Source organism: Rattus norvegicus, chromosome 1 (assembly GCF_036323735.1).
Source record: "Rattus norvegicus strain BN/NHsdMcwi chromosome 1, GRCr8, whole genome shotgun sequence".
Lineage (NCBI taxonomy): Eukaryota > Metazoa > Chordata > Mammalia > Rodentia > Muridae > Rattus > Rattus norvegicus.
Window position 1 is genome coordinate 258,601,789 of NC_086019.1, and position 13,699 is coordinate 258,615,487.

Here is a 13,699-nt window from a genome sequence, read left to right on the forward strand (position 1 = left end):
TGGAAGAGGCTACTGAGGGTGGACAGAGTTGCTTTCTCCTAAAATACTTCAAAGTATTTGCAGCACAAAGAGGTAAACCCTAAGGGTGACCCTGTCACAACCATGTAATCCCAGTGGAGGAAAGCAGGGACAGGCAGATTCCTGGAGCTTAATGACCAGCTATCATGGCTGAATTGGTGAGTTTAAGGTTCAGCGAGAGGGCAGTCTCAAAATAATAATAATAATAATAATAATAATAATAATAATAATAATAATAATAATGTAACAGCCAACTGAGAAGGATACTGAAAGTCAACTTCTATTTTACATACACATGTGTACACATACTCATGCACACACAGAAACATACACATGAACACATGCAATATAAAGATGAGAAAAAGAAAACATGTCTTCCTCAGGCTATCTGTATCTTCACTGATCCACAGATCCTTGGCAGAAGGAAGCACATTTCTATGTTTATATTCTGCGTGTGTATAGTTAAATAATGCAAGGTGCTTTCTCGTGTCTACATCCTGTTTGGCACATGCTGAGCTCCTCCATGCCAAATTAAAACAGCAAAAGCATATTTGAAAACCCTTTCCCTTTCTCAACAAATTCTCTCTTGGAAATCGCTAATGTCCCCCATGAAGCTTGGCATTACTTTCCATGATTATATACCATTTTCTTCCATGAATGTTGTTAAGAAGTCAGAGACTGAAGCAGATGAATTGAAACTGAGGGGTTGGCATAGGAAAGAATTGTTTGTCCAGACAACTTTATCACTTTAATTACTTACAAATATAAATGTTAGCCTGTGTATGAATATCATTTCTCAGTCTAAACAATAATAGTGGCTGGGCAAGGTCATGTGGGCCATATCACTTATGGGTCACCCTGATTTCTCTTCCATTAATAGAGTCAAACTTATTGATTTTTCTTTAAGTATATCTTTTATGCTGCATGCCCTTGAATGCCTTTAGTACATTTAAGAGTTAGGAAAAAATGTTGGTTACCAGACAGAAGTTAACATATCTTTTTTTCTCATTCCATGAACAGTTATCAGGTATCCACTATATATATAGGATATGTAGGATATATAGGATATATAGGATATATAGGATATATAGGATGTATAGGATATATAGGATATATATATATATATATATATATATATATATATATACAAATGTAATGACATTTTCTAGGCACCAAAATGTAATAATAAAAATTAAACCCTTGCTCTCACGTTAGAACCTTGTATTAGAACTGGCACAAGATGCATAATCAAAAACAATTTCAAGAACCCATTGTTTCTAAATTCTCTGACAGAGAGAACTATAGTTATCTGGGGGCATAGCAGTTCAAGGAAGTAAAAGAAAAGAATGCATAAATGTCCTCAACTCTGCATTTTGGTAACTGGTGGCTTTGTGTAATGGTTTCCATCGGTTAAAAAGAGAGAGTCCTATAATGAGGGTGAGGACTATACCAAAGTACAGGCTTCAGAACAGTTATTTTTGAAGTTATTTAAAGATTAGCTGATTTAGTTAAGTTGTCATTGTGTGTGCAGCAAATGTGACTGCTTCAATATGAATTAAACAAGGACAATAGACATGAGAAAGTAGACAAAGGAAAGTCCCAAGACTTCAACCTTATATAAAGATCTACGAGGTTAAATGACAAAATATAGCTGATCAGTTAGGAAGTATGAAAGCCAAAATAAATAAAACTGTTCTTGATATTGTCATTAATTTATGATATCTTATTATTATATACAGTATCCCAATCCTTTCTTTCTCCCTCCCTCTCTTTTTCCCTCCTTCCCTCTCTTCTTTCCCTTCCCTTTTTTCTTCCTTCCTTTTTTTCCTCTTTCTCTTCTGAGCTAGGGTCTTACTATACAGCTCAGGTTAACCAAAAACTCTAGGTACTGCAGACTCAGTTTCTCAAGTGTAAGGATTATAGGTGTATCTCCTGGAGGGCTTACCTTAGGGTAGAAGACCCTCCCTGAGAGTGGGCATCACCTTGCAACAGAATCCAGAGGGAAGACTGGTATGCTTTTGCGTGCACACCTTTGTGCCTTGCTGGTAAGTGCACGGTCTCTGCACCTGCCATTGCTGATGCCTTCATCCTGTGACCATGGATTATAGCTTCTTTAGCATTCAAGTGTGGACTAAGGATTAGGGGCTCTCGGGAATCCTTCCTGCCTTCAGTGATATATCGAGCCTCTTAACAAATCAAGTTTCATAGACTGAGAAAGTTCTCAGCATCTCAACATGCAGATAACCATTTTTCAGCTTATATCATACAAATTCACTTTTACCAATGAATACTAATCCTATTGCTCTGGGAACCCTAATTAATATACTCAGTTTATTGTCACTTTAACATATTTGACAATATTGCCTTACAATATTGATTTTTTATTTAAGTGTGTGTATATATGTGTGCATTTTGTGCTAGTACATGCATATCGCTATGAAGACCAAAAGAAAGTGTCATATACCCTCTCACTAGAGCTGCAGGCAGTTGGAGCCATCAGACATGGTAGCTGGCAACTAAATTTGGGTCCCGTGAGAGAAGAGCACTTGTTCTTAACTTCTGAGCAATCTCTCCAGTCTCCTGAAAATATTTATGTGCATAAGAACACCGTTCTATACCGTTCATGGTAAATGTTACTATTATTGGAAATCTTGTCTCATTTCAGGATTGATCCAGCTCTCCCTCTCCCACTGTCCTCAGGATTTCCACGTCTTCCAACCCGTTCTCACTGGTAAGAGCTCTGCTGGTTCTGTGGGCATGAACTGTGGATCGCATTACTATAGTCTCTGTGACACTTCTCCACAGAAGGCAGACTTGAATACTCAATAAATTTGCTTTCACTCAGTGAATAAATTAATGAATTAAGGTACCAAATTATTATTACAGGTTTTTATTACAATGATGCTTGGTGCAAGGGGTACTTTTTCAGTCAGTACCCCTCTCATCAGTGTAATGCAGCCATAAGAAGAAGAACATGCCAATTAGAGGTTAGATCTTATTTTGGTTTTACTGGGGCATTTGAAAAAAGGGGTCTATCTCATTTATTTTTCACTAGTTAAATGATAAAATATTTATCCAGGCTCACAATTAATCCTTATAAGCAGACGGAGCTTTTAATTATTCAGTCCCATCTCTCTGTGGTCTTGTTTGTTCCATCCCCATGGCTAGCTGAAACTGCTTTCGGAAAAAGATGGAGACCATTTCTACCCGAGTGCATCAGCTCGGCCTCCTATAATTACAAATCATGGCAAATATTAGCTCGTTCTAAGTGCTTAGTCTCATTCCCACAGCACTTCCGAGGCAGAAGAGGAGTCCATCCTTCTCCCTCCATGTCTACTTGAAATCTGTTTTCTTTTGTATGTTCATCAGATACTTTCTTGTTTTGATTTCTAATTAGCTCTGACACTGCTTGCGTTACAAAATACACAATAGTTTTAAGAACTGAGATGTGACCTAACACGTGCCTCGTCTCCCACTGCACAGGAAGCACAGTGACTGACTGAAGCTCAGGCCTTGTCTGTACTCTTTGGAGAAGCAATGGCTCCCTCACTGGACCTCAGTTTCCTTACTTCAAAAGTTTTGGGAGCTACAAGGTACTTTTAGTTTCAATGAATGACCTGTTTGAGCCTAAGCCCTTTTGTTCTCTTCATTCAGCCATTTAAATTTGAAATTCATTGCAAACAGTTTGAGAAGCAGTAGAGGAGATATCTAACATAAGATGCTCTGATTTTTGTATAATGAGGTTACCACATTCCTGTTGGTTTAATAATTTCCCAGCCCTGGTGCTCACTCTGCTTCTGCTGTAAGTAAGTTCTTGAGCCTCAGGTGCTCATGGGATCATGCATGGCGTTACTTTCACTTGCATCGATAATCTACTTATTCTTCTGGAAGGATCCTTGGGGAAAGAACACATAGCCTAGTTTAATCCTTCATGTATACCACCCATGAATACCGTGTATCCTTACCCAAGAGTGATAATTACAGAAGTAGGGTCATAGTGGGAATATAGGGAATGATTTTATATGAGATCTCTAGAATTGAGTTTAAAATATACTGTGGGCCAAGCATATAGAATCCCTTATTTTTCTTCCTCTGAATTTATTTAAATGTCTATGGTCTTTTTCACATCTTTCCCTCATTTTGTTATTTATTCTCATTCAATGGTTCCTCTCCCTTATACTCATAGCAATCTTGAATTACACATGCTAACTCGTGGTTACAATGTAGGAACCCTTAAATCAAAGTCCTATTTAGTAACTAGGATTGTTAGCATCAAAGTGCTATTCAATCTCAATCGGCAATATGCATTTACAAACTGAAAGTCTTAAGTCCTTGTTTCTTATATTCCTCAATTCATTTCATGTACTGACATTCCTGATACTTTGCTCTCCCTTCCTTACAGAGAATGCATTAAAATTTCTATTTCCAATGAACAATTGCAAATACATTGTCAAGCATTCTTAGTACTATGATAATGTGAGACATTTCTTTAGGAAAGCTATAGCATTGAGTAATATATTTAGGAAAAATAATCACATGGGAAAAGATACATAGCCATTACACGTGTTAACTTCATGGAAAAGAAACCAGCATATTTAAAATAGCAGAGAAAATTGCATACAACATTTCTTATCGCAGTGTATCATTTTTAATTTATACCTCATACCAAACTGTAAGGAAAAAAGATGATCTTCAAGTTGGAAAAAGAAAGGAGGTTTTCGGTTTAGTGTTAGACAGTGGTCCAGAAGTATTCACTGTCTTGCAATGTTTTAAAGTGACCTTCCAGGAGACATTGTTAGGGTCATGAATAAGGACAGCACCACGATTTAAGAGACCCCAGGAAATTCCTTCTTTGTTTTTCTGCCATGAAAAGGCTGGCATCTCTATGCCCAAAACAGGGCTCTTCATATTCAATAACATTCACTTTTCTATGAAACTGGAATTTCCAGCTTCTAGAACTGCACAGAATACACTGCTGTCCATTAGAAGCCACCTACTCTATGGTATCTTGTTATAAAAGATCAGATGAATGACAAAGAGAGGCTTGAAAGTCTTGATCTCATAGTAATTTGCTTCTTCAACGCTTCTCAAATCATATTTCATTATAGATAATTGCTTATACTGTAGTGATTGGGTTCCCTAGCTTCTCTCCCTCTTGGAAAAGTAACCTAAGATTTAAAACCCAGCCTTGGATTCTATCATCTAACCTTCTTATAAATTCTATTCTAGTCCTTTCCACCTGGAATGCCAACCTTAAACCAAGAACATCCATGAATAACTGAACAGATGTCTTAGTATCACAGATGAGATTGACCATGGTCAGAGCACTGTGGATTTTATGACAGGAGATTCTGGGTGTGGAGGGCAAAGTTAGAGTACATGCTTAGCAAGTGAATGTCTGTGGGTCAATTTTCTAGCTATGATAGTAGTCCTAGTACTACTACTACTACTACTACTACCACTACTACTACTACTACTACTACTAATAATAATAATAATAATAATACTTCTATAGTCGCTGGAGATGTGATTCAGTGGTATAGAACATTTCTATTCCTTCCAAGGACACAGCTTCATCCACAACAACCATCTGGAGTTGGTTTCCAGAGGATCTAAGTGCTGTAATGACCTCTGTAGACACTAAACATATGTGTTTCACAGACATTTATGCAAGTGGGACACTGATTCCCTAATATAAAAATGAAATAAAATTCTGTGAAAAAGTAGATACAGCTTCTACCTTCTAAAAAGGAAATATTATTTGTAGGAGGCAAGCAGCAGCCTGGACACTTTCCTGAAGAACTGGCCTGACCAGTGTTCTTGGGTGCAAATCCTGCATCTGTTATACATGTAGGTGGTCAACTCATTCTGGAATGTTACATGAATCTCTAAGTAGTTGATACAATCAGGACAACAGACCTGGAGATTTCATTCAATGCGTACAATTGTTTGGCAATCTTAAGAATGTAAGTTTTAATAGAGCCCATACAAAGGTGAGTGCTTTAGGATATGTCTGGAATCTCAGTGCTCAGAAGTCAAGGTGACAAGCAGAGACAGGACAATCTCTGGAAGCTGATAGACCAGATGGTCAGGCATAGCATAGGCTATCGTGAGCAACTGGAGATGTATTCACACTAGGTGCAAAGCGAGAATAATAACTGAAGGTTGTTCTCTGACCTCCACATATATGTACATGGGAACTCTCTCTCTCTCTCTCTCTCTCTCTCTCTCTCTCTCTCTCTCTCTCTCTCTCTAAAGATAACAGGTATCTTATGCAATTTCTTTTAAAGCTCAAAGCAAAGTTTCGAGACCTGTACAAGAAGAAAATGCCTGACATGGCTTAGTGATCGGGTTATTATTGGGTTGTCTTGATTTCCATCTGCAGTGGCCTTTGCCATACTGACACTTACACAGGCATTTCACTGCCTTCTGTATGAATCATGGGTGATTGTTTGTTCAACATGACAAATGAAGGTCATTGACCTTCTCACAAAACCTCCCAAATTCCTGTCACCCTTTCACCCGGGATTGACCTCCTTGGCAGTTGCCACATCGACCTTGCAAATTGTCAGAGATGGATAATTAGCCATGCCCTTAACTCATTCCGATCATCCCACAAGTCACATTAATGTGAAGTGATAAAAGTTGTGATTTTTATGAGGCTTACCCTGCAGATCCAAACTATAAAACATGTGTGGAAAGGTAGTGGATAGCTGGAAAATGTACTACCTGTGGTTTCTAAAATACGACTCTAAGAAATGCAGATAAATCTCACTAGCCATGCTTCAGAATCAAGAAGGAACCCCCTCAATAATCACAGCATGTCTCTCTGTCTCTCTATCTGTCTCTCTGTCTGTCTGTCTCTCTATCTGTCTCTCTGTCTCTTTCTTTCTCTCTCTCTTTCCCCCACATGTGTGTGTCTGTGTGTGTGTGTCTGTGTGTCTGTGTGTTTCTCATGAATGCGTGCATGTGTGTATATGTGTGTAAACCTACATGTGGGTATGTGCATATGACTTTTGGTGTCTGGTCACTCCAGGACAGAAATCAGAGACTCCTGCAGCTGCAGTTACAATGGTCATGAGACACTCTATATGAGCACTGGGAATAGAATTGGGGAATTGGGGTCCTCTGGAAGGGCAGCTGTGGTTTTAACTGATGAGTCATCTTTGTAGAACCCTTACATAAGTGTTTATGAGTGTGGGCTAAAGCAAAGGACCAAGACCCCTAAGCTCTGTCATTATATTTTCTGGATTGTTCAATTTTCAAGTCATAAACTCTCCTCTATGCCATGTAGCGTTTTCACCTGTCTGAACACAATGTACATTTCTTCAGTCACTGGACTAATCTGTCTTATTTGTCAAGTCTGTATCATCGAAGATTCAAACTCCATCTTTCTGATTCTTTATCCTGTGATACTTTCCTATAAAGGGTCTATCATTCATTAAGATCTCATCAGGAGCTGTGCTTCAGGAGGACAAAGGTGAACTAAGGACTGCGTGGGATTTGTAAAGAAACTATAAAGAATGCACTTATTTAAATTCTCCCTGTGTGAGAGAATTCTTTCGCTGTTTTTCTTGTTGACAGATGTGTAAGCGCTGAAGGACTTATTGAACATTCAAGATGACCTGGAGGGCAGGGACAGATTTTCACGAATGGAGACTCCTTTCCATTTGACACAACAAAGTAAGCAAACACATTAATGCACTTGTGGATTTCTCAACTGTTAATTGCCTCTGAAGATAAATTCTTTCTTGCATCTTTACACAAATAAACTCAAGGCAATTCCTAGATTAAAAGTTAGGAAATAACTTTAATAATCACGCAGAAGCCAATTTTCTACCTCTGGCAAAGAAGCAGTCTTTCAAAAATACACATCCCTTCTTCTGTTCCCTTGGCCTTTTGGCCCCCAGACCTGATTAAATAAGACAGTGATTCACAGCATGGGAACACTTTTAACACCTGGCTCTTTTCTATTCGGAACAAATATAATCTAAACCGATTAACTCTTCTTGCTAAATGTCAGGACTATAATCCAAACGCATCAGTGTTACGTAAGAACCAATTAGAAACCCAGAATTTCAAACTCCACCCTAAAATCTGTATCTTTAGGTCTCTGGTGAATTGTTAGGGACACATGAGAACTGCCATTCATTCATTCATGTATGTCTGCAACAATTGCCTTTCAAGCATGAGGATATCTATGGCCCAGTTTTATTAAAATAGTGCTTTATGCCTGTAATCACTTCGCTGGTACAGAAAAAGCACACAGAACTTTAGAAGTATCCAGTTTAGTGAACTTGCTAAGCCTGCTTGCTTAGATCCAGGAAAGTGATAATCCCTGTCTAAAAACAAGGTCGATGATACTGGAGAAATGACTCCCTGGCTGTGTTCTGGCATCCACATGAATGTTCATACAGGTATATATTGAACTGTGTAGACACAGGCGCACACACACACACACACACACACACACACACACACACACGCTCAAGCATACATGCACTCACACCCGCATACACAAAGTCCACACATACATGAACATACACAAATAAAATCTACATGCAGAAGATATACAGATGGCTTGGTTCCATAGTGAGGAAAATCTCCATTATTTTGTAATGAGGCTTGGGTGGCGGGCTCAATGTCTGCTTTCTAGACAGGTGTCAGTATCACCCTAAGTGGGACAATGTCCATATACATGAGAGATAATGCATATGGCAATCTTCTCCATTTTACCCTTCCATAAGTGTTTCTGACCATCATATTAACATTATAAATATGTGTATGCTTGTTCAGAAAATATACAATTTATTACTCAAGATTTTCTAAATAAGAAAACCTGAGGTGCATCTCAAAAATATGTGATGCAAGTCAATCTGATGGTGCTAAACATTGAAAATACTCTGGGGACTGATCCCAACTCATCAATGCACTCACACTCTAACCTCTACTAATGCACTATACAATTTAAAACATCAAAGGTATTGATGAGAATGAACACTAGACAATTTACTGAAGCCAAGGTTTCTCTTTTCTATATATAAGCCAAGAAATATGTAGCACTAAAGCCAGGCCAACTTTCTGCCAACATCAGTGAGGCCAACTGAGAAGTTAAACTTTATTTTTGGTGGCATATGCGCCAGCTGTTCTGGAAGCATGCCTCACTTCTTCCTGCCTTGCATTTTTCACAAACTAATGAGTTCCCATGTAAGGTAATTTAAGTAGGCTCAACTTCTTTGAAACAGAGAAAATCCTGGTGTAGAGGTATTGCACATGCTAGGTAGAAGAACAGAAAATGATGCCCGGAGAGCATATTGCATGATACGTGTTTCCGATTTTCCAGGACTAGAAATCCATCTTTTATAGTGACAACCTTTCCCAACATGTAAGACTATTATTTAAAGTCTACTTAGAATAACAGCCCTTTGAATGTAGGAACATGCATATGGTGCACGAACTCCATTTGTCTACTATAGGTAAATGTTCAGATAGCATTAACATTATGAAATAACTGTGTACATCTTTATTCTGGTCATATAAACTAGAGTACTTGGCAGTGTATCAATTTTTCTTAATTAGTGCCTCAGAAATGGATTCTCTATCACTTGTGTGATCTGACCCATGTAGAGGACACAATAAATTTCTCTTTCTAAAGATCTTGTGTTGAAATAAACTTATAAAAATATTCCCAGCACTTTTCCTCCAAGAAAGACTAGGGAAACCGTGAATCTCAGTTGGTAGAGGAGGGGTTATCAAAATCCTTGTGTGAGTTTTTCTTTACTTTTATTTTTCTTTTTCTTTTTTACTGCAATTTACAATTTAATTTACAATTTAAATAGTTTTATTATTCCATGTTACTTGTTTTGGGTTCCTGTGGAAAAATGCTATACCCTCTACTTAGACTGACTTAATCCACCTCTTCAATGGTGGGGTGAAGAAGCACCACCAGATGGAGGAGCTCCCCCACCAGGAAAGCCACCAGGCATTCCTCCACGCATGCCACCAGCACTCTGGTGCAGCTTGGTAACGATAGGGCTGCAGACCTTCTCCAGTTCTTTCTGCTGATGCTCAAATTCCTCTTTCTCTGCAGTCTGGTTCTTATCCAGCCAGCTGATGACTTCATTGCACTTGTCAAGAATCTTCTGTTTGTTCTCATCATTGATCTTGCCTTGAAGATTTTAATCTTCAACAGTTGCTTTCATGTTGAAAGCATAAGACTCCAGTGAGTTCTTAGAGGAAACCTTGTCTCTCTGCTTCTCATCCTCAGCTTTGTACTTCTCAGCCTCTTGGACCATGCCCTCAATATCCTCCTTACTCAAGTGGCCCTTGTCATGGGTGATGGTGATCTTGCTCTCCTTTCCTGTGCTCTTATCTACAGCAGAAACATTGAGGATGCCATTGACATCAATGTCAAAAGTAACCTCGATCTGAGGAACCCCACGGGGTGCTGGAGGTATGCCTGTGAGCTCAAACTTCCCAAGCAGGTTGCAGTCCTTGGTCATGGCCCTTTCACCTTCATACACCTGGATGAGTACACCTGGCTGGTTGTCAGAGCAGATGGTGAAAGTCTGAGTCTGCTTGGTGGGAATGGTGGTACTGCACTTGATGAGGACAGCCATGACTCCACCAGCAGTTTCAATCCCAAGGGAAAGAGGAGTGACATCCAAGAGCAGCAAATCCTGAACATTCTCAGACTTATCTCCAGATGGAATGGCTGCCTGGACAGCTGCACCACTGGCAACAGCTTCATCGGGGTTAATGCTCTTATTCAGTTATTTTCCACTGAAGAAGTCTTGCAGAAGTTTCTGGATCTTGGGGATTCTGGTAGAACTACCCACCAGGACAGTATCATGGATCTGTGACTTGTCTAGTTTAGCATCTCGAAGAGCCTTCTCTATAGGGTCCTAGAGGGTCCAGTGTGCCACGGAACAGGTCAGCATTCAACTCCTCAAATCGAGCACGGGTCACAGAGGGGTAGAAGTCAATTCCCTCATAGAGAGGACCAATCTCAATACTGGCCTGGGTGCTGGAGGAGAGGGTGCACTTTGCCCGCTCACAAGCAGTGCAGAGATGGAAACACCTGACAGCTCTCTTGTTCTCACTGATGTCCTTCTTATGCTTTCGCTTAAACTCAGCAATGAAATGGTTTACCACTTGGTTGTCAAAGTCTTCTCCACCTAAGTGGGTGTCTCCAACTGTTGATCTGACTTCAAAAATTCCATCGTCAATAGTAAGGACTGACACATCAAAAGTGCCACCTCCCAAGTCACAAACCAGCACATTCCTTTCAGCTCCAACCATCTTATCTAAGCCATAGGCCACAGCAGCAGCAGGCTCATTGATAATTCGAAGTACACTGAGGCCAGCAATAGTTCCAGCATAGTTTGTTGCCTGCCACTGAGAGTCATTGAAGTAAGCTGGCACTGTGACCACGGCATTGGTAACAGTCTTTCCAAGATAAGCTTCTGCAGTTTCCTTCATCTTTGTCAGAACCAATGAGGACACTTCCTGTGGGTAGAAACTTTTTGTCTCCCCTTTGTACTTGACTTGGACCTTGGGCCTGCCTGCATCATTCACCACCATGAAGGGCCAGTGCTTCATGTTAGACTGAACAACAGCGTCATCGAGCCTACGTCCGATCAGATGTCTGGCATCAAAAACTGTGTTGGTGGTGTTCATTGTAACCTGATTCTTTGCTGCATCCCCAATTAATCATTCTGTGTCAGTGAAAGTAACATAGCTCGGTGTGGTGCAGTTACCCTGGTCATTGGCAATCATTTCCACCTTTCCATGCTGGAAGACACCCACACAGGAGTAGGAGATCGATGCCAACTGCAGGTCCCTTAGACATGGTTGCTTGCATGTAGGCCTGGCTGTGCTGATGGCGAGACCACACAGAGACCAGAGAGCTGGCTCCGCGTTCAATGAGACCTGAGTCTTTCTTTTCTTATAAAAATTTGATATGATGTATTCAACTCTAAGAACTACTGTTCTTGGCTTGATCATCAATAAAACCTCCATCTACTATATACCCTTGTAATGACATTGAGAATTGTTCTAAACCAATTCATTGCATATTGTCTGGGTCACTATTCACATTTTCGGAGAAGGTCAACATAAATGATTGAATCGTCACCTCTTATTTCTACTACCCTACTCCTTAGTTTAAGCCCTCTGTGTTTCTATATGTGATCCTCTGTTTTGTAAATGGTGTAAATGTCAATAATGCAGCTTGGTTGGTTTCAATGCCTAGTGAACATGGAGTGCTCAATAAATCTTGGCTTAAAAATGATGAAGCCCAAGGTTTTCCTTTTCTGACTTTATGTATTTTACGTGGCATATGATCTTTCTATACATTTATATACATTGCAACCAGATTTCATGTACATAACATGCACATTTTTTTCATTTGTGTGTGTGTATATGTGTGTGTGTGTGCACATGCACACACATGCACACAGATGTATACATATTATTATAGAGTTTAGCCTGGGGTATTTGTTTGTTGTGTAACATGCACCTTATTTCCTGGAAAAGTCTCTCATTGGCTTGGAACTCCCTTATTAGCATAGATTCTCTGGACATTGAGCCACATGGATCTTCCTCTTTCTAAAACTCTGCACTGGGACTGAAAATGGTGGCATCACACTCAGACATTAACATGAATGATCACAAAGTAAATAATTTAGGGAATGAAATGTTCTCCCAGACTCAGATTTTCTCTTTCATGATATTGTTTCCACTCAATGGGGACATCGTAGTCCTCTACAGATATCTCTATCTACGACTTACAAATATTTTCTCCTGCTACAATTTCTAAGCACAATAAGGTAGTACCTTATACTATGTGGATGACATTAGCTAAAATAGCCAATAAAGGAGAGAGAGAACCTGTAGAGACATATCCAGAGGTTAGGCATGGCCTGCAATGGAGGGATGTGGCCACCCAACCATCTCAAAAATTTTAACACAGAGTTGGTCCTGCCTAAAGGAAATACAGGGACAAAGAGTAGAGCAGAGACCAATGGAAAGGCCATGCAGAGACTGTCCCTTCTGGGAATTCATACCATATGAGGACACCAAACCCAGACAATATTGCTGATACCGAGTGTGCCTGATGACAGGAGTCTGATATAGCTGTCTCCTGAGAGACTCTGCCATAGCCCAACCAACACAAATGCGGATGCTCACAGCCAACCATAGGGTTGACCATAGGGACCCTAATGGAAGAGCTAGGGGAAGGACTGAAGGAGCTGAAGGGGTTTGCAATCCCATAGCAAGAGCAACAATATCAACAACCAGACACCACCCTCCCACCTGCCACAGAGCTCCAGGGACCAAAGCACCAACAAAGGAGTACACGTGGAGGGACCCATGGTTCCAGCTGCATATGTAGCAGAGGATAGCCTTATCTGGCATCAGTGGGAGGGGAGGCCTTTGGTCTGGTGGAGGCTTGATGTCTGAGTGTAGGGGAATGCCAGGGCAGGTAGACAGAAAGGGGTAGGTGAATGAGAGGAGCAACACCCTCGTAGAAGCAGCGGGAGGTGGATGGGATGGGTGTTTTGTGGAGGAGAAACAAGGGAAGGGCATAACATTCAAAATGTAAATAAATAAAAATAACCAATAAAAAACGTAGTACTTAATAATCATCAAATTTGAATTTGACAGTATTATACAAGGC

General features: G+C 40.0%; 1 pseudogene; it reads right to left on the reverse strand.

The window, feature by feature from the left end:
- Positions 1-9,925: 9,925 nt before the first annotated feature.
- On the reverse strand, positions 9,926-11,869 carry Hspa8-ps17 (heat shock protein family A (Hsp70) member 8, pseudogene 17; annotated as a pseudogene).
- Positions 11,870-13,699: the final 1,830 nt, after the last annotated feature.